Source organism: Pelobates fuscus, chromosome 5 (assembly GCF_036172605.1).
Source record: "Pelobates fuscus isolate aPelFus1 chromosome 5, aPelFus1.pri, whole genome shotgun sequence".
Lineage (NCBI taxonomy): Eukaryota > Metazoa > Chordata > Amphibia > Anura > Pelobatidae > Pelobates > Pelobates fuscus.
The window spans coordinates 358,630,944-358,658,896 of NC_086321.1; the positions used below are offsets into that span (position 1 = coordinate 358,630,944).

Genomic DNA, 27,953 nt, shown 5'->3' on the forward strand with positions numbered 1-27,953 from the left:
AATAATCTGACTGGTGTTCCTCGTTCTTCTACAATCTAATCTCATTCCGTACTCTCTGATGATCTTGCCGATGTCCCACAGCAGTAAATATGGTTGCTGTCTGCGTTGCTATGATCATAGCAGAGAGCTCTGCGAACCATTCAGCCCTGAATTCATGTGCAGAGCATCAGCTGCAAGCATGCGTTGCTGGACTAAGCGCAGTATACAGTGCTGGGATGGTTCATTCACTCCTCATCGCATTGATGCTCCTTTATAAGTAATTACTTGGAGATGGCTGGGTTAATGTTGTAAAAAGCAGGCGGCTTGACATTTAAGCACATTATTCATTTATTTTCCTTACCATCTGCAGCTTTGCTTGTGCGCTGACCTGGCCAGCATTGTTACACAGGAGGTAGCCACTCCTGGGAAGCATGGCATGCTCTCATTGTAACAGGTTGCCAGTCTATTGAACTCTGGGATTTGCCGTTGATTCATTTAATAACAGTGCTGTATTGCATGTTGCATTTCCAGTGAAGCTCTTTGGTGCTTGTATTCAGTAAGCTGTCTTATTATTCACACAGCACGCTAAAGAGGAAATTAGCTCGTGGTTGGAATATATGGACACCGAGACGCTGTAACTTGGAGGAAAAAAAAACCCTTGACTTGAATCCTACACACCTGCAGCCTGATTACATTCACATCGAAACAAGTGAGTAATTGATTGATGGACAACTGTTCAATCAAATGCTGTGAGGCAAATAATGTTACCATGAATTAAAATGTATTATCTGTTTTAATGTTGGAAACTAACTAGAATAACGGGTTTACTATCCCGTTAGTGTAAAAATAATTACATTTTCCTTTTAAAATATTCTGCTGATCATTAATTTGGTTTGGTGAAAGTTCTTGTATATAACCTAGGTTTAATTTACAGATTGTCCAAAGTCTAACATTTAGTGTACCAGCGGCGGAATGGAGCTACTTTGACTATGCACCATCCTTTTTAGCGCTTCAATGGGTATAGAAATGATATTGGCTTATGTGCAATGGAATTGTTTTTACAAAGTTGGCATCGTGATGGTTAAGACCGTAAAACTAATCTCTTGTGTATGTAAAGATTCATCCACGTATTGAGTAGTCCTCCCTGCCTCAAAGTGTTAAATCATTTAAATGTAGCTTTAACCCAGTTGGGATTCAGTGTGGTGCATCAATTTGCCAAACAAGTCACAATCCCTCTGATCTCCATAAAAAAACAAACAGCTGATGTATAAAACAATGTGTGCGCTAACCTCATAAATGACACCATTTATGTCATGCTGCCTATGGCAACAGGAAGTATTTGAGATTTGCAATTCTAAGTCACATATATTAACCACCTCTCCTATTAATTATTTACGTTAATTGTCTTGTGTTCTTTTTCCCAATATCTGCAGTTGGTTATTTGTGCTGCATCTTGTGGCAACATTTGTTCCAATTTGTTATTAAGGGTTTTTTGTCCTCACGAATGAAATAAGGTTGTAGGATCTGGCACGCAAGAAATAAATCATGTTAGTGGTTCGGCATTGAGAGTAAACATTGTGTTTGTGGTTATCAGTGTTTAGCATAACTAGGAACTCCCACAGTTTGACCTGGAGTGACTGATATCTTTACCCTAGTTTTAGCCTGAATAGGCAGATTATCACTTATCAAGATGAATGATCAGATTGTCAAGTTCTACAAGCAAATCTGCAGAACTTTAGGTTCTTCAGACAAATGAGCAGATTCTCAAGTATCCCAGGTAAATGGCAGATTGTTGTGATTTAAGGGAAAGAGAGCAGATCATTTTCTGGTAAATGGGATGTTTCCCACCTTTTTCGGGTGGAGACTGGTCCTCTGGTTCTAATGTGCAGATTCTAATATTCTCATACTGGATGGGCAGAATTGAATAAATTATGCAGACTATCTCTGTGTACATTATTCAGATGAGTAGGGGTATCCCCAAACTCTCTTGATGAATGGAGCATCTCATGTGAATGTGTAATTTTGCTTTTTTTTATACATTCCAGAGTGAATTGGCAGATTCTCAGAGTGAAAAAGGAATTCTCATGTTACTATGTTTGGATCTTAACCGTTCATGCTATGTGGACCGGTATTAGATTTGATCTCAACATTTAGTAATTCACTAAATATTATCTGTGCTCTGGGCTGTTAAAGGGATTCATTTAAATTGCCTTATGGTCAGCTCATCTGAGATGTTCCCAAGGTGTCATAGCTCCCAACTCACTCAGAGAGACGGAAGTAACATGGCATTTATTTCTGTGTTTTTTGGAGCATGATGGGGTCGCATAGCTAGGTCCCCTGCTGTGTGTTCCCTAAGGATATTCCACTGTGCTCAATGCTTTTTCATCGCTGGTTGTACACGCGAATGCAGAATTTGTTTTTCAATCCTCATTTTCACTCGCACTCCTAGCAAATTACCAAATATTGTTCTGCTATTAGTAGCTGTTCGTATGAGTTGCAGATGCATTTAAATGGTTAAGTAAATAGGAAACTATACACCATTTAAACATAGACAAAACATTCTTTATTAGAAATATATGTCCCAAATAACCATTGTTTGTATAGAAAGACACAGTTCTCATTCACAGATAAATAAAGCAAGCATGTGAGACTTATTTCAAGTAATACCCTATGAACAAGACGTCATGCTGGAATATTTAGGCCATATGCCTTCATGTGGCATGTCAGGTCAACATCAAATTGATGTTTGGATTTTGGGCAAGATTCAGAAAAATATTTGTCACCAATGGAATGCTTGCCGACAGTTTTATAAGTCATCGCTCTATTTGCTATGCTTCTATGTATCTCATGTTGTGGTTAGACATTTTTGCAGTATATATTTTTGTATGAGGACCATGTGATTTTGAATACAGTTGCATGTTACTTGAGTGTATTTGGTTACTACCTGTCTCATATCACACAGGGCCCAACATTGACAGCGTTATTTACTAAAGTGAGAATTCTAAATTTAAAGGAACACGCCAGGCATTATAACCACTTAATCTAAATGAAGTTGTTATGGTGTCAAGAGGTCTCAGGCGCTGCCTCACCTTAGTCTGTTCTAGCGACAAATCTCCCAGTCTCTGCCCTTACATTTTTTAAAAAAAATCTTTAAACTGGAAGGTTCTTGCAGAATTTGGCAGTGGCACCGATGAGAGCGGTCAGCTGATACTCTCAGCCAATCAGTGAATCCCCATTCATAAAACTTACTTGAAAAGAAACATACATTTTTTTTTCAAGCCAGTTTTAGGAATGGGAATTCACTAACTGGCTGAGAGCGCCGCTGCCTGATTCTGCAATAGCGGAATATTTTGAGTCACCTGTCTGACATATTCAGGACTGTAAGAATGTACAAAGTGATTGTCTCCCATATATTATACAGACTCACATTTAGCTGTCACCGCTTTTAATGGGAGATAGTAGCCCAATTATACAATTTCTCATATAAAACACTCCAGATGTTGTGGACTACATCCCCCATAATGCTCTTACACCCATATTGCTGGCAAAGCATCATGGGAGGTGTAGTCCAAAACATCTGGAGTGCCGAAAGTAGCCTATGCCTGAACTGTGGAGGGAGATGGACGGTAGTGCATTATCATACAATGCCCTACTGCTGGAGGTCTAATGTGTTGATAATCAGAATTTATACTGATTAAAGCCACACTATAATCACCGGGAATACTTTATCTAAATTAAATGATCTTGGTGCAGTGGCCCTGTCAATTTAACCCTGCAATGTAAAATATTAACACTTGCAGGATTACACTGACTGCCACTTAGAGGTGCTACCAGTGCAAAAAGCTTCCATAGGAAAGTATGAATTCAATGCTTGCATATGGGGAAGATTAAATGCGCCCGTGCATGCACATTCGGTCCCCCATGCTTCTTTATGAGAAGTATTGAATCAGATCATTGCGGAGGGGGAGGAGCTCACTACAAAATCTGCATGCCACAGCTGATCTAGAGGTTCTGCTGTAAAACCAAGCAATGCTTTTCAGTTCTTTGGTCATCCAGTATTGCTGATCACATGCACACTGTAGCCACGTGGCGTCTTTACATTTGTAGGTGTTTGAAATGCAACATGGCACTATATTCTTCTCCTATATATCATCCTCTTTCAAGATCAACATGCTTTCAAATATGCCTGTCTCCCTACCACAGATAAGGAAATATCCACTCTTTCTATATCAGGGCTGCTCAACATGTTCACCTCTTAACCGTGTCTGCATTCTTTACTATATTTCCAGCTGTAGCCACATGGCTGGCTGTTTGACTACTTGCACTAGTGAGAAAGTGGCTCTGAAAAAAGTCACATAGGGAGCTTGTGCATTTAGATAGATATAAACATATCCGTATTTATTTCTAAATGTAATCCTGCAGATAGGGTTGGCTGTATTCTCTTCTTTAAATCACTTTTTTTTTTTATATTTGTTGATGTGAATTTTTGTTTCCAACCCCCCACCCCATCCATCCCAATTTGTTTTTGAAACCAGATTATTGTCGCTCCTGACCCCAGTGCCATTGCCCAGAGGTCCACACAACTATAACAGCGTTGTCAATGGGTGTTTAATAAAGCTGTATGTCTGCATTCTACAGTTATTTATTGACCTGCAGTGTGAGTTCAGGTAATGATTCATGTGACATTATCTAATTAGTAAGTCTGTGTCACTTTTTTTCCATCATTTCAATGTATATGCATTTAATCCTATATATCACTTGGCCAATGGGGGAAGTGTTTCCAGCAACTGATTTACAATAAAAGAACAGGTAGTACTTTATGTGTAATATAGAGCTCTGTAACTCACAGTAAATTGCAATTTGTGAAAGAAACCCGATGCTCCACAGTAATAAAACTTACAGTAATGTCGGTTGTATTATTATTAATATTATTACGTGGATTTATATAGCGCCGGGCATATTCTGTAGCGCTTTACAATATTATCAAAAAGGGAGATTTAACAATAAATGAGACAATTCCAAAAACTTACAGGAACAATAGGTTGAAGAGGGCCCTGCTCAAACGAGCTTACAGTCTATAGGAGGTGGGGTGTAAAACCCAACAGGACAGGAAATAACAATCAAACAAGGTGGAGTGAAGCAGAACTGGAGGAGAGAATAGAGTGCTGCCCTTTAGGAGAAGGCAAGGGACAGGTATGTGAGGTAGATGTTACTCTGGGAGGCCCTAAGCTTTCCTAAAGAGATGGATTTTGAGGCACTTTTGAAATGATTGAAGACTAGGGGAGAGCTTGATGGTCGTAGGCAGGCTATTCCATAGGAAAGGAGCCACACATGAGATGTCCTGGAAGCGTGTGTTGGCCGTACGGTTGTGAGCAGCAGACAGGAGAAGATCACGGGCAGAGCATAGAGACCAAGAAAGGGCATACCTGCGGATCAGTGAAGAGATATAGGAGGGGCTAGAATTGGTCAGTGCTTTATAGGTGTGGATTAGTACCTTGAATTGACTCTTATAGGATACAGGAAACCAATGTAAGGACTGACAGAGGGGAGAGGTGTGAGAGGAGCGACAGGAGAGGAAAATTAGTCTAGCTGCAGCATTCATTACAGAGTGTAGCAGGGCAATACGACTTTTGGGAAGACCAATTAGGAGAGGGTTACAATAATCCATGCAAGAGATTACTAGAGCATGGACAAGCTCCTTGGTAGCATCTTGGGGTGGATGCGGGCTATGTTTTTAAGGTGGAATCTACAGGATTTGGTAACAGACCGGAAGCGAGGCTCAAATGTGAGGCCAGAATCAAGTATAACGCCAAGACAGCGCGCTTGCAAGGATAGAATGATGTGGGTACCACTAACTTGAAGGGGGAGTGAAGGAGGAGAATAAGTATTAGGAGGAGGAAAGACAAGGAGTTCATTGAGATTGATTGTGTGTGTCGGTCAGTGAATGTGTGTGCGTCTGTCAGTGTGTGTCCAGGTAATAGTGTGTGTCTGTCTATCAGTGTGTCAAATCAGTGAGTGTGTGTGTGTATGTCATTGTTTGTCAGTGTATATGAGAATGTGTGTGTGTCTGTCAGTGAGTGACAGACAGACGCTCACTCACTGAGAGACGCTCACTCACTGACAGACACACACTCACTGACAGACGCTCAGTCGAAGTGCGGCCTTGACAGGAAGGGGTGGGGAAAATTTAAATTAGGGGGGTTACCCGAGCACAGATCTGCGTAGGGCAGCACAAATCTTAAATACACCACTGGTTACGGTGCTATTGAGAGCAAATGATGAGAGGTGGTGATCTGAGAGAGGAAATGGAGTGTTGCAGAGATTAGAGATTGTCCCTTGATGAGAGAACATAAGATGAAGGGTATTGTCAGCTACATGGCTGCTTAATGGGAATGTTGATGTCCCCAAGAATTAGGGATGGAATATTAGAGGAGAGGAAGTAGGGAAGCCAAGCAGCAAAGTGGTATAGGAGTGTATCATTAAATTTTTTTTATAAATTAGCTTATCTTCTTAAATACTGTAATCTTCTTGGTCAAACTTGTTTATTCAATAATATTAACAGCTATTAATAGGCAATAAATTAAAGATTCATATCATCACCTACTACCCCAAAGTAATGTGTAGCTGTTTGCTTATTTGAAATGTTGAAAATGACAATACCGAAGTGTAGAGTGAAATACTGATCAGAGAAGGTGTTTGTGTGTAAATTTTGACTTGTGTTTATTATAATGGATCAATATATCCGTGTATGTTATAGATCTGAAGCCTGGTGCATAGGCTGCAAGTATCTCTTCCTGCGACATAATCTGTACATATGAAGGCTATTCTCGTGTACTGGCGGCAGAAAATGTGAACAAATGCATTTGTTGTAGGATCCCCAATTGACCCTCTGAAAAAAAGACATACTTGTCTTGTATTAGATGTATTTTGTAAGGAGTCACACATTTTTGAGGACTAGTTTCCCTCTTAAATTGCCTGAATAATCATTTCCTGAATAATTGTTCTACCTGAAACACGCCAAGGATCAATTTTCTAAACCTTGGGCTGTAATGAGCTTTCAATTTGTGTCATCGAACGTCTGTGGAGCTTGCAATAGTAAAGACAAGAGTCTGTGAGTTTAGAATTCAGGGAATTACAGTGCTAAGCACGCCATTCATTAAATCATGTTGCTAGGTAACCATTACCACATTATATACCACCAAAACGAAGGATATTAAAAGATGGGAAAGGGGTGGGTTATTAGGATGGGTCCTGGGTTTGCTGCATGACTGACTGTCACATAACAGACAATCTCTAACAGGTCAGTCCTATCAGTGGAAGCCTGCTTAGCAAGTGACAGGTATTTTCCCAGGGTGCCCTGGAGATCAACGAATGCTTAAAATCATCAACCCTCTCTGAGCTGCTTCAGCTCTCTGTTTTATGAATTAAAACACAAAGCCCTCTATCACAATCTACCGCTGGTATTCCATCAATAACATTTTTAGAACTTGGGACAAAATCGTTCGTGTTTTCATCACAATCGCAATCCAAAATGTCAGAACTTTTTCCCCCCACTGTTAATGCCACTAAATTTAGAACAAACTATTGACTTAAAATAAGACTCATGCAATCAATATGTTGAAATTGCATTATCAACCACAAAACTGCGATTATCACAGTATTTTCAATTACATTACAGTTTGACGGTTATTTATGGTAGACATTAACCTGCTGGGTTCTAAATTGACATTGAAATGTATGCATGTTTGTTTGCGCATGTTGAAAGCAGACCTTTTGGGTGTAGTGCACATTTGTATTAGTTGTGTCTTTTATTCGATTATGTTACTGTAACAGTGCTTATTTGTACTTCAGGCAACCAGGAATAAGCATGGTGATGTTGCCTTCAAACTTCAACAATTTATGAGTGGTGTTTGTGGTGCTTGTTCTGGAAATGTGCAAAACAGTATCAATTCTGAAGTAGTGTTGCCTGTTGAATTTGATAAGATAAAATGGTTCTGTTAATGTGTCGAGAAATATTCTTCCGAATGTGATCGCTTAAGCTTGAATTCTTAACATAATGTATCGTTTTTATAATGAACCTAAAATGGAAAAAATATCATAATGTTGTGATTGTGTCGACATTTGTATAGTCTCAGCAGCAGCCGCTGTTAGATGTACTCCGCTCCTTTTCTTGGTTTTAATTCAGTCACGTTTCATAATAATAATATATATATTTTTTTAATTTACACAGTTTTGATTTAAATATATATTTTATCAAAGAAAATATAATGTCAAGGACACATTTTCAATAACAGGAATATGAATAGGATCATTAGCAAGGTATTATAGCATTGGGCACATTCAATAAGGAGCACGTGTAGACTGTGATTATGCAGACTTTCAGTGACCTAATTAGAAGCATGAATTCCAAATAGATGATTGTATAGGAGGTGCAAGAAGTGACTTGAGTAGAGGATAAACATATGATAGAATTTGGAATTGGAAAATATGGGATGGGTAAAGTAGGAGGAAAGGAGAAAGAAAGAAAAGGGCACAAGGGGGAAGAGATTCTCTCACTCTCTGGCATTAGGTTACCTATAATTCAGAGACTTAGGCATAATATAGGTTCAAGTGTTTGCTAATGCAGGGCTTGACAAATTTGTTTGGAATCTAGGAGCCAGCTAAAAAAGTTAGGAGCCAGTTTTTTGTGTTTTTTTTTAAAACTAGCATAGTTTAATTTTACGAGAAATATATGATTCTTAAAGGGACACTATAGTCACCAGAACCACTACAGCTTATTGTAGTTTTTCTGGTGCCTGTAGCCTGTCTCTGTAGCCTTTTTCAATGTCAGTACTTTGGCAATGCTTACATTGGTGCATAGTTAAACTTCTAGTGACAGTCACTCAGACGGCCACTAGAGAGTCCTGTGTCTTTGTTCAGTGTCTCCACGCTCTGCATGGAGGTGCTAAATGTTACCCATTGAGAAAATGCGCAATATCTTCCCAATGCTATATGAAAGCATTGATTTAGCTGAGATCTTAAAGATTGGTTATCTCAGCTGACAGCCACTAGAGGTACATCTTCTGCACTGACAGAGTGTAACTCGGTCACATGACATGGAACCTTTTCCTATGGGAAAGGTTGGATGTGCATGGGGCACTTTTGCATGAGGAGCATTGGATTGGACCATCGCCAGAAGAGGCCATGCCTACTCGATGGTGTTGCTAGAAGGCAGAGAGGCGAACGGTGCTGAGAGAGTAAAACTCTTTATTGTCTCTATTTTATTTGGGACAAAAAGGGGGAGGGGTTCCTGTACCTAACTAGGACTATAACAGCTGCACTTGTACCTCTTAAGGATGTTAGGACATGCTCTAACTATAGTAAGATTTAATGCATTTGGGGCGTAGTGACACGTTTTGCATATTTGGAGTGAGCAGAGTTAAATCCTTGCTCACACCAGGTAACCCCAGGTATCAATGGATAGCTATAGCTGCACTCTGTCTGCTGGGGCAGGACATCAAACATCTCTTTAGATATGCATTTAAATGTGTATTAAAAGATTGTGGTGTGAGCAGGGTTACATTCTTGCCACTAACCCCAGGTATGGATACCTGGGTCTCCATTGAGTGTTCTGGGGCTATGTTTTGCTGTCCCAGACTTTTTGATGAGCGTGTTGCAGCACTGGAAGAAGCTCTTTAAATAGCCATTTAGATGCCTACATAGAAATTGTGGTGTGATCAATCCTGTTGACATAACTAATTCCCAGGTATCAATGGGGTCAGTTAGGGCTATTCTTAGTGGCCCCAGACTGACCAATAAGCTCTGTGCAGTGCTGGAAGCCCTATAAACTCAGTTGATAAAACCGCAGCTGAGCAATTGTGCAGGCTGCTCAGGGGTGGTCCTCCCAGAATGTCCCTAGTAGGTTGTGACTGGTGCTGGGCTTTGCCAGTTTCCCAGCACTGATCTCCATATAATGGTCTAGGAACCAGGACTCCATTCAGAATTACAATGAGTGTAATTCTGAAAACAGCCTGTAGATGGTGGCAACATACCACTGTGTTAAATTGTAAAACACATTTCTTATATCAGAATTTATATTAGCAGTTGGTTACCTTATGGTTGTGGTTAGTGGTGGGGTTAGGGTCATGTTAGGGTTAGGTTTAGATTTAGGGGTAAGAGTAGGGAAGACTTGGTAATAAGGTAGGGTTATAGTTAGCATTAGTTGCAGTGTTAGAGTAAGGTAATGGTTATTGCTGGATAGGGGTTAATACTGTTTTAGGGTTACGCATAGTGAAAGGTTAAGGATAATGCTAAGATTAGGGTAGGCTTATGATTAGAGGTACTGTAAGCATTGGGTAAGGGTGGGGTTGGCATAGGGTTAGTGTTCCTAAACATGTTTGGTATTTAATAATCAGGACTGATAGATGAATCTATGTTGAGTTTTTTGTAATTAATTGCACTGGGTGTGTAATAACCATAAGCTATATATATATATATATTACCATTTTATAAGATTTTATTCAAACATAATGTTGTTCTAGGTATACATATTGGATGTTAAATGAAAGTCCTTTCTGCGCTCTAAAAATATATATATTTTATATGTATGGTGGCATTTGAAGAAAAACCCTTCAATTATGGTTGAACACACCTATAGCAATATAATTCAAGGTTTCATTTTGGTTCAGAATGTGGACAATTGCCTCCATCGTTAGGGGGTTAATGTTAGGAAAACAAGTTTGTATCCCTAACACTATGGTTTTCCTTTAAAGCTGACATACAACTGGTGTCCTCTACTTTGGCTGTCCATTGTTGAAGTGGAGGGACACTCGTGTTCTTCAGAGGTTGGGAATGAGAGAAGTGGTCACAGATTGTGTTGTATGTTTTCTTTGGATCACATTCTATGGCATTGCATTCTGTTTAAAAAGTGTGCATATCTCGAGACTGATGGTCATGTTTCATTAGAGATTATATTGGGCATTCCTTCTAGATGTAACATTATTATGGCTCCTCAGCACATCTGGAGTACAGTGAAGTATATAGTTTGTCGTATACCACGGTGTAATTCACTTATAGTTAATTTCTTGAATCTTAAAAAGTGGTTGTACATTGGGATTAGATAAATAATTTAAACAACTGCAATATGCAAAGTGCTCATTCTACCAGTGTGACAGTGAGTTTTGTGTTACTACGCGATGAGTCCATGCAATACTTCTGAACTGTGCGTGATCTTTGTAGGTTGTGTCTGTGATAAGCTGATTTTCACTGGTACTTAATATTACTCTCAATGTATGGCCAGTGATAGACTGATAATGTCAGGAGACGCTCTTACACTATCATCAACTGCCAAGGCAAACAGTCTTGGAGAGAACAGCATTAAACTAATGTTTTGTGTGTAGTGGCCAGACATAGGGGAGTATATTAAATTTGCACATCTGATACAGATTAATGATAAACTCTTTTTTACACAGCCGCAGAGCTACTTATGCTATATATTATCGCCTTTGTCTTACTTACTCACACACTCATGCCAGTGTGAACAAGTGGACACTTTCAGCCTTGCTTAAGGCTAAAGGAAACAGTCCGTCCACCAGCTCTTCAAAACAGTTAAATCTTTACATAAAATAAAAGGTATGATTCAAGTAGCGAAGGTAGTGCATAACAAATGTCTTTAATCTGTCTATTTGTGCTATTGAAGATATAGAATCGTGATATGGATTTACTTGCTTTAAACTTGGGAATGTTGCTTCGAAACATGAGAGCATCGAAACGGCCCAAAGTATACAATATTCTGTTCCTGCCTTTAATCCAGATTAAAGTTTAAACATCAGTTAATCTCAGTTTTATACCTTGTAGAATTTTAATAGCCAAATTACCTTGCATGGCGCCTGACACAATATCTCTTTATTTGTTAAATGTTGCAATAACAGACAAGTTCACTTGGAATTTGCATGTACCTCAAAGTGCATGCTTGACATTGCAGGAATTTTCCGCATCAGTTTCAGTCAAACCACTCACAAAGAATCTGACTCTCCTGTTTGTACACACGCTGACATAACAAGGATGTTAACATGTCAAACACTCCAATTCTTTCCAGTCTCTAACTGTCCCTCGGAAGGATGAGCTCTTGTCTATTTGCAATGGATCGTTACCTCTAGAGATTATTTGTAATGAAATACCCCTTTGTTTGGGATACAAGGCATTGCCCCTATTTATAAACAATCGTAGCAAATGCAAGGCGTGAAGGAACTTGCACAGACCTTATTCCCCTGACCCTGGAAGACATTGGGACTGAAATGGAAGCTGGCTCCATGATTCTGACTGAAATAATTAGGGTAAAGAATGCTCGAAACATCCTAAATTTCAAGGGCAGGAGTCAAAGGAACAGCTGAAGCACGGGTCATATATCTTGGAGAAAGAGTTGCAGTATTCACCCTAAGTCAACATGTCCTTATTTGTAGCACTAAAACAGTACGAAGATAAAATATACATTTAATACAGGCATACACACACATGTAACCATGGTGCTTTTATAGGTTATTTTCATTTAGAAACCAAAATATGGGTCCATTGGAAAAACATTTTTGTTTTATCTGAGTATCTTTTTTGGGAATGACGGCTCCATATTGAACTGAAACTTTGCAGTGCCACCTAGGTTGTGCTGTTTAGACTTTGTATTGCTAGTAGTGACTGGCTTCTGATATTTTGATAGATTTGAATGATGGGATATATTTGTGTGGAGTGTGTGAGAATGCTGGTGTGTGTGTGTTCCAGCTCCACTCTGGTGGAATAAACCACTTCACTGAGATCCTTTGTGATGTGGCTCAATTATTCTTTATTTAGTCTCCAGTATTGTACCATCCCCCTCCTCTGCCCAGTAGCCCATTCTACCCCTCACATGTCTACTAGTCAATTATCCCCTCTCCTGTAAGGTACCAGTAGCCTATTCTCCCCTCCCCCCCCCCCCCCCCCCCCCAGCCCTGTACCAATACCTCATGCTCTTCTCAGGACCAGTAGTAGCCCAGTCTCTTCCTCTTCCTCCGTCAACCCTTTCAGTTTGATTACCTTACTGGTGAACAGTATATGTGGATGTGTTAACACTTATCCTGGAGCAACTGACAATATAACATTGATAGGCTTTACTCTGTGATTACTTAATTTCTCTGAATTGTATAAACCCTCCCTCTTTGCAGTACTCAGTAGGAAGTGTCAATGCTTCAACCGATCATTATTTACAAACTTACTGATGATCACCTCCAAGGTTTAGGAGAAATGTTTATAGCCCACCTAGTGGTATGTAAAAAAAATTACATTACTAGTATTCTTCTCGTCGGTTGAATTTCATACTCATTCCAGTGTGAACAAGTGGACAGTTTCCTCCTTGTTTAAAGGGACACTATAGTCACCTGAACAACTTTAGCTTAATGAAGCAGTTTTGGTGTATATAACATGCCCCTGCAGCCTCACTGCTCAATCCTCTGCCATTTAGGAGTAAAATCCCTTTGTTTATGAACCCTAGTCACACCTCCCTGCATGTGACTTGCACAGCCTTCCATAAACACTTCCTGTAAAGAGAGCCCTATTTAGGCTTTCTTTATTGCAAGTTCTGTTTAACCCCTTAAGGACACATGACGTGTGTGACACGTCATGATTCCCTTTTATTCCAGAAGTTTGGTCCTTAAGGGGTTAATTAAGATTTTCTTATCCCCTGCTATGTTAATAGCTTGCTAGACCCTGCAAGAGCCTCCTGTATGTGATTAAAGTTCAATTTAGAGATACAATTATTTAAGGTAAATTACATCTGTTTGAAAGTGAAACCAGTATTTTTTTCATGCAGGCTCTGTCAATCATAGCCAGGGGAGGTGTGGCTAGGGCCGCATAAACAGAAACAAAGTGATTTAACTCCTAAATTACAGTAAATTGAGCAGTGAAATTGCAGGGGAATGATCTATACACTAAATCTGCTTTATTTAGCTAAAGTAATTTAGGTGACTATAGTATTCCTTTAAGGCTAAAGAAACAGTCCACCAGCTCTTCAAAACAATCAAATCTTTACTTAAAATAAAAGGTATGATTCAAGTAATGCATAACAAATGCCTTTAATATGTCCATTAGTGCTATTGAAGATATAGAATCGTTATATGGATTTACTTGCTTTAACCCCTTATCTAGTACGTCCGACAAAAAAACGGTCCTTAAGGACCGTGTACGAACATAGTATGTCCGTGGCAAGTATGAGCTGTCCTTATAACTTACCTGATCACCGCCGTTCCCCCGCTGGCAATCTGTGTTGCTCCTGGTCTGGGGGACTGCCTGACAGCCCAGATAGTCCACCACCGGCAAATTAGGCCTCCGCCGGCTGTGTGATTGCTCTGAAATAGCGGTCCATAGTGCTGCCTACAGAGGGACTGCCTGGGCTGTCAGGCAGTCTCCCTGCGTGCGTGTATATATATATGATCCATTATTAGCACGATATTTAGTATACCGCAATACAAAAATAAAAATAAAGTGTCTCGATCCTCCTTTTCCTAAAGAGCACCGCAATTATGGAATAACCTCAGGGACACAGTCAAATCTTCATTCAATCTAAAATCTTTAAAGAGATCTATGGCAATATACCTCAGCACAGAATGCACCTGTCGTGGTTGAATATACTTATTAACTGTTATGTATTACATTTATATATGTGTGTATGTATATAGTTTGTATATTGTATTTTTGTAATATTGTACCCTATTGTAACAATGCAATGTTTTGTGGACAAAGACCCAGGACATACTTGAAGAGAGAGAAATCTCAAATGTATCCATCCTGGTAAAATATGTTATAAATAAATAAATAATAGGTATATATATATATCTTGTGTGTGTGTGTGTGTGTGTGTGTGTGTGTGTGTGTGTGTGTGTGTGTGTATATATATATATATATATATATATATATATATAACATGGGGGGATGGTTGCACTCACCTAAACTTGCTTAAATGGGGTGCTGCTGGGGGCCATATTATACAATAAACAATATACAAGATCCAGCGCACTCTCCTATCTACTAAACAGCAACTTTGCCTAGATCAGGTGTTTTTAAAAAAAACTTTTACAAACTAATAAAATCTGTCAACATAGAAGTTGCTGTTTAGTAGATAGGAGAGTGCGCTGGATCTTGTATATTGTTTATTATATATATATATATATATATATATATATATATATATATATATATATATATATATATATATATATATATATGCATGTATAAATTGTTATAAAATATTTAAAAAAATTGGCATATATGTTATTTTATTATAACTGTATTTTGATATATATATATAATATATAGAGAGAGAGCAAGAAGGAAAGAGATGCACTCTCAGGTCTTTGTAGAAAAAACTCGATACCTGAGAGTGCATCTCTTTCCTTCTTGCTTTACATACCCAGCGTGGGATTGCACCAAGGCAGTTTTTTACTTATTCATTGAAAGGGTGAGTGCCACTACACTTGTGTGTGTATGTATGTGTGTATATATATATTTATATCTCAAAATACACTTAGAACATAATTATATATATATATATATATATATATATATATATATATATATATATCCATATACATAATTACATAAATAATATAATAAATACACACGTAGACTTCAAATAAATAAATATGAATATACTTAAATTCAATGTGCTTATTTATGTAATATTTTTACATAATTAAAGAATTTTATTGATTTGCAATTTGAGTCCAATTTTAAGTCCAGAGAATTTAATTTGCTAGCACTGTATTTCACCCTGTAACTTTCTATGACACCCTAAAACCTGTACATGGGGGGTACTGTTTTACTCAGGAGACTTCGCTGAACACAAATATTAGTGTTTCAAAACAGTAAAACATATCACAGCGATTATATTGTCAGTGAAAGTGACACTTTCTGAATTTTCACACACAAATGGCACTTTCACTGATGATATAATTGTTTTGAAACACTAATATTTGTGTTCAGCAAAGTACCCCCCTATGTACAGGTTTGATAGTTACAGGATCAAATTATAAGACTTGATTTTCCATTTTTTCAAATTGAAATTTGAAAGATGGGTTATGTTGTCCTTGAGACCGTATGGTAGCCCAGGAATGAGAATTACCCCCATGATGGCATACCATTTGCAAAATAAGACACCCAATGTATTGCAAATGGGGTATGTTCAGTCTTTTTTAGTAGCCACTTAGTGACAAACACTGGCCAAAGTTAGCGTTCATAATTGTTTTTTTTTTTTTTCTCTCATTTTTAACACACAAACAAATATAAATGCTAACTTTGGCCACTGGACATACCCTATATTGAATACCCTGGGTTGTCTACTTTATCCCCTTAAGGACACATGACGTGTGTGACATGTCATGATTCCCTTTTATTCCAGAAGTTTGGTCCTTAAGGGGTTAAAAAAAATCTGAGATGTGATTCAGAGATTTATGACAGATAGTAGTGTTACAATGTCACTATCGATAAATTAAAAAAATATATATATTTAAATATATAATATAAATACAACAAGTAGTTTGACATTTGAAAAAAATTCCAGGGACACTTTGCAGGACAGCTATCAGTTACTACCTTGAAAATTTACCACACCCTCTGCCGCAAAGCTCCACCCACATAATTAATCTCTGCCTACTTATAGTGCAGGGTCTACTCAATAAAGAGATAATTACAGGGAATTGAGATGGTAATTTTAAACTTGCATCAGTCAGAGAGATTTCTATACCATAGAGCATACATTAGTTCACAAAATTAATTATATTGGAGAGTGAATATACGGCGGGGGGGGGGGGGGGGGCTGAAAATAGGAAATTAAAGATATAAAAGGAGAACTTACAGAATGGAATTAATGAGAGAAATGGGAGCAAAGGGAAAACATATGCACATATTCCATTAGCCCATTTTCATGTCCCCAATTCAAAATGTAAATGTCTCAGATTGAGGCTTCAGCCACCACTCCACTGCTTTCGGATTCTTCTAGTTCCTGGAGTCTGTGGGTATTATGCAGAGAGCAGCACTATACAGGGAGCACTGACTGTCCCAGCTTATTATACACACAGACCTGTATTATACAGAGAGCAGCACTATACAAGAAGCACTGACTGTCCCCAGACATATATTATACAGAGAGCAGCACTATACAGGGAGCACTGACTGTCCCCAGATATTATACACCCATAGACATATATTATACAGAGAGCAGACTATACAGGGAGCACGGACTCTCCCCGGATATTAAACACCCATAGACATATATTATACAGAGAGCAGACTATACAGGGAGCACGGACTCTCCCCGGATATTATACACCCATAGACATATATTATACAGAGAGCAGACCATACAGGGAGCACTGACTGTCCCAGGATATTATACACACATACCTGTATTATACAGCGAGCAGCACTATACAGTGGGAACTGACTCTCCCCAGATATTATACACCCATAGACATATATTATACAGAGAGCAGCACTATACAGGGAGCACTGACTGTCCCCAGATATTATACACCCATAGACATATATTATACAGAGAGCAGACTATACAGGGAGCACTGACTGTCCCAGGATATTATACACACATACCTGTATTATACAGCGAGCAGCACTATACAGTGGGAACTGACTCTCCCCAGATATTATACACCCATAGACATATATTATACAGAGAGCAGACTATACAGGGAGCACTGACTCTCCCCAGATATTATACACCCATAGACATATATTATACAGAGAGCAGACTATACAGGGAGCACGGACTCTCCCCGGATATTATACACCCATAGACATATATTATACAGAGAGCAGACTATACAGGGAGCACTGACTCTCCCCGGATATTATACACCCATAGACATATATTATACAGAGAGCAGACTATACAGGGAGCACTGACTCTCCCCAGATATTATACACCCATAGACATATATTATACAGAGAGCAGACTATACAGGGAGCACAGACTCTCCCCGGATATTATACACCCATAGACATATATTATACAGAGAGCAGACTATACAGGGAGCACTGACTCTCCCCGGATATTATACACCCATAGACATATATTATACAGAGAGCAGACTATACAGGGAGCACGGACTCTCCCCGGATATTATACACCCATAGACATATATTATACAGCGAGCAGAACTATACAGGGGGAACTGACTGTCCCAGGATATTATACACACATACCTGTATTATACAGAGAGCAGCACTATACCTGGAGCACTGACTATTCTGGAATATTATACAGACACATACCTGTATTATACAGAGAGCTGCATTATTCAGGGAGCACTGCCTCTCCCTGGATATTATACACCCATAGACCTGTATTATACAGGGAGCACTGACTGTCCCAGGATATTATACACACAGACCTGTACTGTACAGAAAGTAGCACTATACAGGGAGCACTAACTGTCCCAGGATATTACTCACACAATGACCTGTATAATACAGAGAGCAGCACTATACAGTGATCACTAATTGTCCCAGGATAGTATACACACAGACCTGTACTGTACAGAAAGCAGCACTATACAGGGATCACTGACTGTCCCAGGATATTACTCACACAATGACCTGTAGAATACAGAGAGCAGCACTATACAGGGAGCACTAACTGTACAATACAGATCTATGTGTGTATAATATCCTGGGACAGTCAGTGCTTCCTGTATAGTGCTGTTCTCTGTATAATACAGGTCTAAGTGTGTATAATATCCCGGGACAGAGAGCAGCACTATACAGGAAGCAGTGACTGTCCCAGGATATTATACACAGACCTGAATTATACAGAGAGCAGCACTATACAGGAAGCAGTGACTGTCCCAGGATATTATACACAGACCTGTATTATCGCTAAATTATCGTTAAAATTAAGCGTATATTTATTGGTACCTTCAACAAATGCAATACATACACACCGGCTGCTAAATACACGCACTCACATACTGCTGAGTACACACGCACATACAGAATGTTGAATACACACACTGCTGACCACACACAAAGAGACTGCTGAAAACACACAGGCTACACTATATATGTATATATATATATATATATATATACAGTCACAGACTGCTGAACACATTCACACACCGACTGCTGAACACATTCACACACCGACTGCTGAATACACACACACACAGACTGCTGAATACAGTCACAGACTGCTGAACACATTCACACACCGACTGCTGAATACACACACACACAGACTGCTGAATACAGTTACAGACTGCTGAGCACATTCACACACCGACTGCTGAATACACCCACACACACACACACCGACTGCTAAATACACGTGCACACACAGCTGCTGAATACACACAAACTCACACAGAGTGCATACACACAGTACACTGAATACACACACACACACAGAGTGCATACACACAGTAAACTGAATACACACACATATACTGCTGAATACATACGCAGGCTGCTGAATACACACACTGCTGAACACACAGAGAGACTGCTGAATAAACACAGGCCACTTTATACACACACACACACACACACACACAGACTGCTGAATACATACACACACAGACTACTGAGTACACACAGATTGCAATAAGGGGTGCAGTGTATGTGTTTTTCTTAAGGGGTGCTGTGTGTGTGTAGGGGTGCTGTGTGTGTTTGTGTAAGGGTGTTGTGTGCATGTGAGCAGTGCAGTGTGTATGTGAGGGTGCTGTGTGTGAGCGTTGCTGTGTGTATGTGAGAGAGGTGCTGTGTGTGAGGGGTGCAGTGTGTGTGCTGGGGTGCTTTATGTCAGGTTTGCTGTGCCCTTGTGGTCTGGTGGTGGTGAGTTGTCACAAGCTCACTACAGACAAGCTCACAGAGACACACACACACACACACACACACAAACTCACTACTATAGACAAGCTCACTGCAATATGCAATGTCAATCTGCAGTTGCTAAGGCCAGTAAGGTTTTGGCATGTATAAATAGGGGCATAAATTCTCGGGATGAAAATATAATTTTGCCTCTTTATAAATCGCTGGTAAGACCACACCTTGAATATGCTGTGTAATTTTGGGCGCCTGTTCTAAAGAAATATATCATGGCACTAGAAAAAGTCCAGAGACGAGCTACAAAATTGATAAAAGGAATGGAGCATTTTAGTTATAAAGAAAGGTTAAAAGAATTAAATCTGTTTAGTTTGGAAAAACAGCACCTGAGAGGGGATATGATAATTTATACAAATATATTCGGGGCCAGTACAAACCTTTATCTGGAAATGTATTCATAAACAGGGCTATATATAGGACATGAGGTCACACATTTAGACTGGAAGAAAGGAGATTTCATCTAAGGCAAAGAGAAGTTTTTTTTTTTTTTTTACAGTAAGAGCAATAAGGATATGGAATTATCTGCCTGAAGAGGTGGTTTTGTCAGAGTCACTATAGATGTTTAAACTGCAATTGGATAAATACTTACAAAAACATAACATACAGGGATATAATTTCTAATTACCGTATTTATCGGCGTATAACACGCACCGGCGTATAACACGCACCTCATTTTTAGAAAGAAATTCCAGGAAATTTCCCCCCCTCCCATAGTATTTCCCCCCCCTCATCCCATAGTATTCCCCCCTCATCCCATAGTGTCCCCCCCTCCCCTCCCATAGTATTCTCCCCCCCCCTCCCCTCCCATAGTATTCTCCCCCCCATAGTATTCTCCCCCCCTCCCCTCCCATAGTATTCTCCCCCCCCTCCCCTCCCATAGTATTCTCCCCCCCTCCCCTCCCATAGTATTCTCCCCCCCCTCCCATAGTATTCTCCCCCCCTCCCCTCCCATAGTATTCTCCCCCTCCCCTCCCATAGTATTCTCCCCCCTCCCCTCCCATAGTATTCTCCCCCTCCCCTCCCATAGTATTCTCCCCCCTCCCCTCCCATAGTATTCTCCCCCCTCCCCTCCCATAGTATTCTCCCCCCCTCCCCTCCCATAGTATTCTCCCCCCCTCCCATAGTATTCTCCCCCCCCTCCCATAGTATTTTCCCCCCTCCCCTCCCATAGTATTTTCCCCCTCCCCTCCCATAGTATTCTCCCCCTCCCCTCCCATAGTATTCTCCCCCTCCCCTCCCATAGTATTCTCCCCCTCCCCTCCCATTCTCCCCCCCTCCCATAGTATTCTCCCCCCCTCCCCTCCCATAGTGTACTTCCCCCCTCCCCTCCCATAGTGTACTTCCCCCCTCCCCTCCCATAGTGTACTTCCCCCCCCTCCCATAGTGTACTTTCCCCTCCCCTCCCATAGTGTACTTCCCCCCCCTCCCCTCCCATAGTGTACTCCCCCCCCTCCCATAGTGTACTTCCCCCCCCCTCCCCTCCCATAGTGTACTTCCCCCCCCCTCCCCTCCCATAGTGTACTTCCCCCCTCCTCCCCTCCCATAGTGTACTTCCCCCCTCCTGCCCTCCCATAGTGTACTTCCCCCCCTCCCCTCCCATAGTGTACTCCCCCCCCCCTCCCCTCCCATAGTGTACTTCCCCCCCCTCCCCTCCCATAGTGTACTCCCCCCCCCCTCCCCTCCCATAGTGTACTTCCCCCCTCCCCTCCCATAGTGTACTTCCCCTCCCATAATTACTTACCTGTCCTGAAGCGTGGGCCGGCTTCACAGCTTGCACCGCGGTACAGGTACTTTAATTTCATGTTCCGGTTTCCGGCGGGACTGAAAGGAAGTGTGCACACTATTGTGCACACTTCCTTTCAGTCCCGCCGGAAACCGGAACATGAAATTAAAGTTCCTGTACCGCGGTGCAAGCTGTGAAGCCGGCCCACGCTTCAGGACAGGTAAGTAATTATGGGATATCGGCGTATAACACGCACCCACGATTTTCCCCCTATTTTCAGGGGAAAAAAGTGCGTGTTATACGCCGATAAATACGGTAGTCAGGTAATAGCTGCTTGATCCAAGGAGACATCTGACTGCTATTTTGGGGTCAAGAAGGAATTTTTTCCTAGTTTGTGGCAAAATTAGAAACGCTTCAGACTAGGTTTTTTGCCTTCTTTTTCGATCAACAGCAACAACATATGTGAGGAAGGCTGAACTTGATGGACACAAGTCTCTTTTTAGCTATGTAGCTATGTAACTATGACACACAGACACAAGCTTTCTCACTAGCAGGCACATACACACACACGGCTGAGTATATTAAGCCTACCTGGCACTGGAGGCTGTTGCTGGGAGGTCAGGTAGCCATGATTATCTGCAGCAAGGTCTCCTACTTAACATAAGGGCGGAGCTTGCGTGCATGGGTGGACCTTCTGATGGGGGGGGGGCAGAGCCTGCATCCACGAGGCAGAGCAGTAGCCTGTGTGTAGGGGAACCTGCTGGCAAATCGGAAGGGAGACTGTCAGTGCTCCCTGCGGCCCCCAGCATCTCTCTCTAGCTCCCAGCACCTCTCTCCTGAATTTCCTCGGACTGTAACAGCCTGTTAAAATAAATAAAAGCACATGGCTCTGCAAGTTGCCAGGACTGTCCCGGGAGAGTAAATTGCCCGTGACAGCTCCAGCTTGCCGGGACTGTTCCAGCAAAAACTGGACATTTGGCAACTATGGAACAGAGACAAGGTGAAGAAGGTCGAGATCACTGGTTGGCATTTTCTTGGTTTCAAGCCGCTCCATTCATTTCCAATACAAATAGCGTGGTTTAGGCACACCAAGGCTTAAATATAGACATTAGACACGTGTCATTTGTAAAAAAAATCATTTTTTTTTTATTTTATTTTTTTTTAGCACGCAAGCCATATTAAAGGGACACTATAGTCACCAGAACAACTACAGCTTATTGAATTTGTTCTGGTGAGTAGAATCATTACCTTTAGGCTTTTTGCTGTAAACACTGTCTTTTCAGAGAAAATGCAGTGTTTACATTACATCTTAGTGATAACTTCACTGGCCACTCCTCAGATGTCTTGTAGAGATCCTCCCTGGGTCATGGCTGCCTACAATGCATCCAAACATTCAGTGTCTCCTCCCTCTGCATGCAGACACTGAACTTTCCTCATAGAGATTCACTGATTCAATTAATCTCTATGATGATATGCTGATTGGCCAGGGCTGTGTTTGAATCATGCTGGCATTGCCTCTGATCTGCCTCCTTGTCAGTCTATGCCAATCCTATGGGGAAGCACTGTGATTGGATCAGGCCACCACTTCTGATGATGTCATCAGACATCTTGTTTTTCTGAGGCAAACAGCATGCAGATCTACTGTTTCAGGCTTGAATACAGTAAGATTTTGCTATATTTATGGCGGCATGAGGGGCCCAGGGGGGCTAGATGGTGGTTTTAACACTATAGGGTCAGGAATACATGTTTGTGTTCCTTACCCTATAGTGATCCTTTAACCCCTTAAAGACCAAACTTCTGGAATAAAAGGGAATCCTGACATGTCAGACATGTCAGACATGTCATGTGTCGTTAAAGGGGAACAGTAATATAGTTTACATAATCCTATATACAACAAAGGTGTGATAAATAAATGTAAATGTTAAAATCCATACCTCTTTATCCTCCAACTGGGTGTCTCCATCTTAGCTCCCTATTAGTCATTGTTATAAGCTTTACATCTGCCAGTCAGCATAGAAAAAGCAGACAGAGAAGAGAAATTAAATGATTTTCAATGTTTTTATTCATTGGTGTAAATGCCAGAGAAGGAAAGGGGAGGCACACTGGAGGATAAATTTACCCAATAAAAGCATTCCTTTGGTTTCCATGGTGATATCCCAGCATTTAGTGTGTTGATTAGTGCCAGAGGCACTTGTGTTTTCCATTGATAAATAATAGTCATTGTCATGTGTCACGGACGCTTTTTTTTTTTTTCAAAAGTTAAAAACGAGCAGTGTGTTCCGTTTTAATATAAAGGAAAACGTTCAATGGTGTATACAAAGCTCAATGCAAAGCAATATGTGTTAATGAGGGGTTTCTAAAGATGTAAAATTTAGGTTGTGGTTACCATGTTACAATGCGTTTAAAGTTCAATCTCTGTTCTGTCATTAAATTCACACATCGACATATGTTTGTATCATTGTTCCAGCATTTCCTGACCAAGCGTGCATTTTCTCCATTATATCGTACGCTGATCTAGGTTGAACTAAATGAATCCATTCATTTATAATCTACTGCCAGTTTTGCGACAATTGCTAATGTTCCATTATTTGTTCTGCGTCTGTTGGTTTTAAACGTGTAACTTTGAAGCTGCATTGTGGTTTTGCTGTGTTCTCTGGGGCATCATTTAAAACCAGTGAAATGTCAGAGTGCTCCTCTGCCTGGTTAAGCACATCCCATGTAAATAAATGCTTCTTAGTATAAATCTATTTTATCTTATCAAAGGGTGACATCTGAACAAGGAAGAAGTGCTTGAAATTAATTGCTTTTAATAATGTCAATCTGCTAGTTTTGTATTTCCCACATTTCAATGAAGATGCTTCTGTCACACATACTCCTGTCATTTATAAGCACTCCCCCTAGTGGATGAGGGTACTTTGTACATTCAGTTATTTACTGTTATTCTGCCATGGCACACTACATATAGAAAAACATGACATTAAGGAATGCAGTGGCTACTAATGGCCTTGACTTGTGAATTAATTTGTGCTTATATTTGTGAATATTTTGAGGCAACCAGATAAACTGCCCTTCAATCTGTTAACCAGTCTATTGTAGAAATCAGTTTATTATTTGTGATAATTGTCTTCACTGGAATTCATTTTTTTTGTAGTGACCACAAAGGAAGATCTTCCCTCAGTTATAAAGCATTCCTCACCTGAAAAGGCTGAATACACCTACAAACATAGTTTGTCCATTATCTTTTTATCTTAACCTCATTTAGAGACACAGTTCAGGTTCGTCCTTCTCATAGGGAGCAATGTCCTATTTTGGGCCTGACCATGCGTGCAGTCGGTCAAATTATGATTTTCAAGAAATTCCTGAACCCCTGAGCTGATCTAGGTGATTTTTGAATATGTTGGTCATCCAGATCGGGGCTATCAGGGGATGTCACTTTTGTGAGGATTTTGTGTGAGGTTTTGTAAAAATGTGTTTTCTGTCCTTGGAGATAATTTAGTTTAATACTGCGCTTGACTCAATTATCTCCCAGGCACAGAGGAGGGATTAACCTATTTTGTATGGGAGTGTCCTGGACCTGAGAGCCAATGTAATTGTGTGTATGTTTTTACTGTAGTCTACTCTCAGGTCCAGGAGGGAGTGCCCCTTGCATGGGGACCTGCATACAGGGGCGTACCTAGAGCATTTGGCACCCGGGGCGGACCCTGAGTGTGGCACCCCCCCCCCCCCCCTCCCATATTAAAATTTTAAGAAAACACCCACAATTTTTTGCTTTCCTATGGACTGTTTGAATGTGCGCGCAGCTCTTGCCGCGCATGTGCATTCGGCTCCACTCGGGAGCTGACATCGGCGGGGGAGAAGAGGTCACCCCTTAAAACCCATTCAGCCACTTACCTTTCTCCAACGTCTGGCTCCCTCGGCGCTGGTGACCTCTCCTCCCCCTGCCGACGTTAGATCCGAATGCGCATGCGCGGCAAGAGCCGCATGTGCATTCAAACTGCCCATAGGAAAGCATTACTCAATGCTTTCCTATGGACGTCCAGCGTCTTCTCACGGTGAGTTTTACAGTGAGAATTGCGGAAGCGCCTCTAGCGGCTGTCAGTGAGACAGCCACTAGAGGCTGGATTACCCCTCAGTGAAACATATGTTTTCAGCTGCGTGGTTAAAACTAGAGGGACCTGGCACCCATACCACTTTATTGAGCGGATCCTTAGAAATAGCATAGGAAAGGGATTTGAGTTCAAAAGATGTAGCGGCTAGGGCAGAGGTTTTGTAGAAGGGGGCCAGGGCAGGGATTTTGTATAAATGCGCCATTTTTGTAGAAGGGGGAAGACCAGTGCTTTTGTAGAAAGGGGCTGGTGAGAAACTTCTAGAAAACTCCTCCCCTGCCCCTTTCTACAAAGCCCCTGGTCTCGCCCCTTCTAGAAAACCCCTGCCCTTCGCCCTTCATATAAAAACCCTGCACACTGATCACATAAATTTCATACACTCCCTACACATAAAAAACCCTGCACATCCCCCTTAATTAAAAAAAAAAGCTGCACACCCCCTTAAAAAAACCCAAAAACCTGCACAACCCCCCTTAATTAAAAAAAATCCTGCAAACCCTTAATAAAAACCCTGCACACCCCCTTAATAAAAAACAAAAATCTGCAGTGCACATCCTCCCTTAATAAATAAAATACTGCAACCCCCTTAATAAAAAGAAAACCTGCACCCCCCTTTAATTAAACATACCCCCTCTAAATAAACTTCCCCTGTGCTGCACCCCCTTTAATTAATCCACCCCCTCTTTAATTAATCCACCCCCTCTTTAATTAATCCACCCCCTCTTTAATTTATCCACAACCCCTCTTTAATGAATCCACAACCCCTCTTTAATTAATCCACCCCCTCTATTTAATCCACCCCCTCTAATTAATCCACCCCCTCTAATTAATACACCCCCTCTAATTAATACACCTCCCTCTAATTAATCCACCCCCTCTAATTAATCCCCCCTCCCTCTAATTAATCCACCCCCCTAATTAATCCACCCTCCCTTTAATTCACCCCCTCTAATTAATCCACCCCCTCTAATTAATCCACCCCCTCTAATTAATCCACCCCCTCTAATTAATCCACCCCCTCTAATTAATCCACCCCCTCTAATTAACCCACCCCCTCTAATTAATCCACCCTCCCTTTAATTAATCCACCCCTCTCTAATCCACCCCACTCTAATTAATCCACCCCCCTCTAATTAATCCACCCCCCTCTAATTAATACACCCCCTCTAATTAATACACCCCCTCTAATTAATCCACCCCCCTCTAATTAATCCACCCCCTCTAATTAATCCACCCCCCTCTAACTAATCCACCCCCTCTAACTAATCCACACCCTCTAACTAATCCACCCCCTCTAACTAATCCACCCCCTCTAACTAATCCACCCCCTCTAATTAATCCACCCCCTCTAATTAATACACCCCCCTCTAATTAATACACCCCCATCTAATTAATACACCCCCTCTAATTAATACACCCCCTCTAATTAATACACCCCCTCTAATTAATACACCCCCTCTAATTAATACACCCCCTCTAATTAATACACCCCCTCTAATTAATCCACCCCCTCTAATTAATTCACCCCCCCTTTAATTAATCCACCCCCTCTAATTAATCCACCCCCTCTAATTAATCCACCCCCCCCTATAATTAATCCACCCCTCTAATTAATCCACACCCCCTCTAAATAATACACCCCCTCTAATTAATACACCCCCTCTAATTAATACACCCCCTCTAATTAATACACCCCCTCTAATTAATCCACCCCCCTCTAATTAATCCACCCCCGCTAATTAATATACCCCCTCTAATTAATACACCCCCCTCTAATTAATACACCCCCTCTAATTAATACACCTCCCTCTAATTAATACACCTCCTCTAATTAATACACCCCCATCTAATTAATACACCCCCTCTAATTAATACACCCCCCTCTAATTAATACACCCCCTATAATTAATACACCCCCTCTAATTAATACACCCCCTCTAATTAATACACCCCCTCTAATTAATACACCCCCTCTAATTAATACACCCCCTCTTATTAATACACCTCCCTCTAATTAATACACCCCCCTCAAATTAATACACCCCCCTCAAATAAATACACCCCCCTCAAATTAATACACCCCCCTCAAATTAATACACCCCCCTCAAATTAATACACCCCCTCTAATTAATCCACCCCCCTCTAATTAATCCACCCCCTCTAATTAATACATTATACACCCCCTCTAATTAATACACCCCCTCTAATTAATACACCCCCTCTAATTAATACATTATACACCCCCT

The 27,953-nt window shown here is 40.8% G+C and overlaps 1 protein-coding gene across 1 annotated transcript in view; it reads left to right on the forward strand.

Moving 5' to 3' along the window:
• Positions 1–641: 641 nt before the first annotated feature.
• The window catches only part of ANKFN1 (ankyrin repeat and fibronectin type III domain containing 1), a 233,172-nt gene continuing 205,860 nt past the window's right edge, over positions 642–27,953 (forward strand). The window contains exon 1 of the mRNA XM_063453345.1: positions 642–688. The gene's annotated coding sequence lies outside the window, so the exon portion shown is untranslated. The remainder of the gene's footprint in view (positions 689–27,953) is intronic.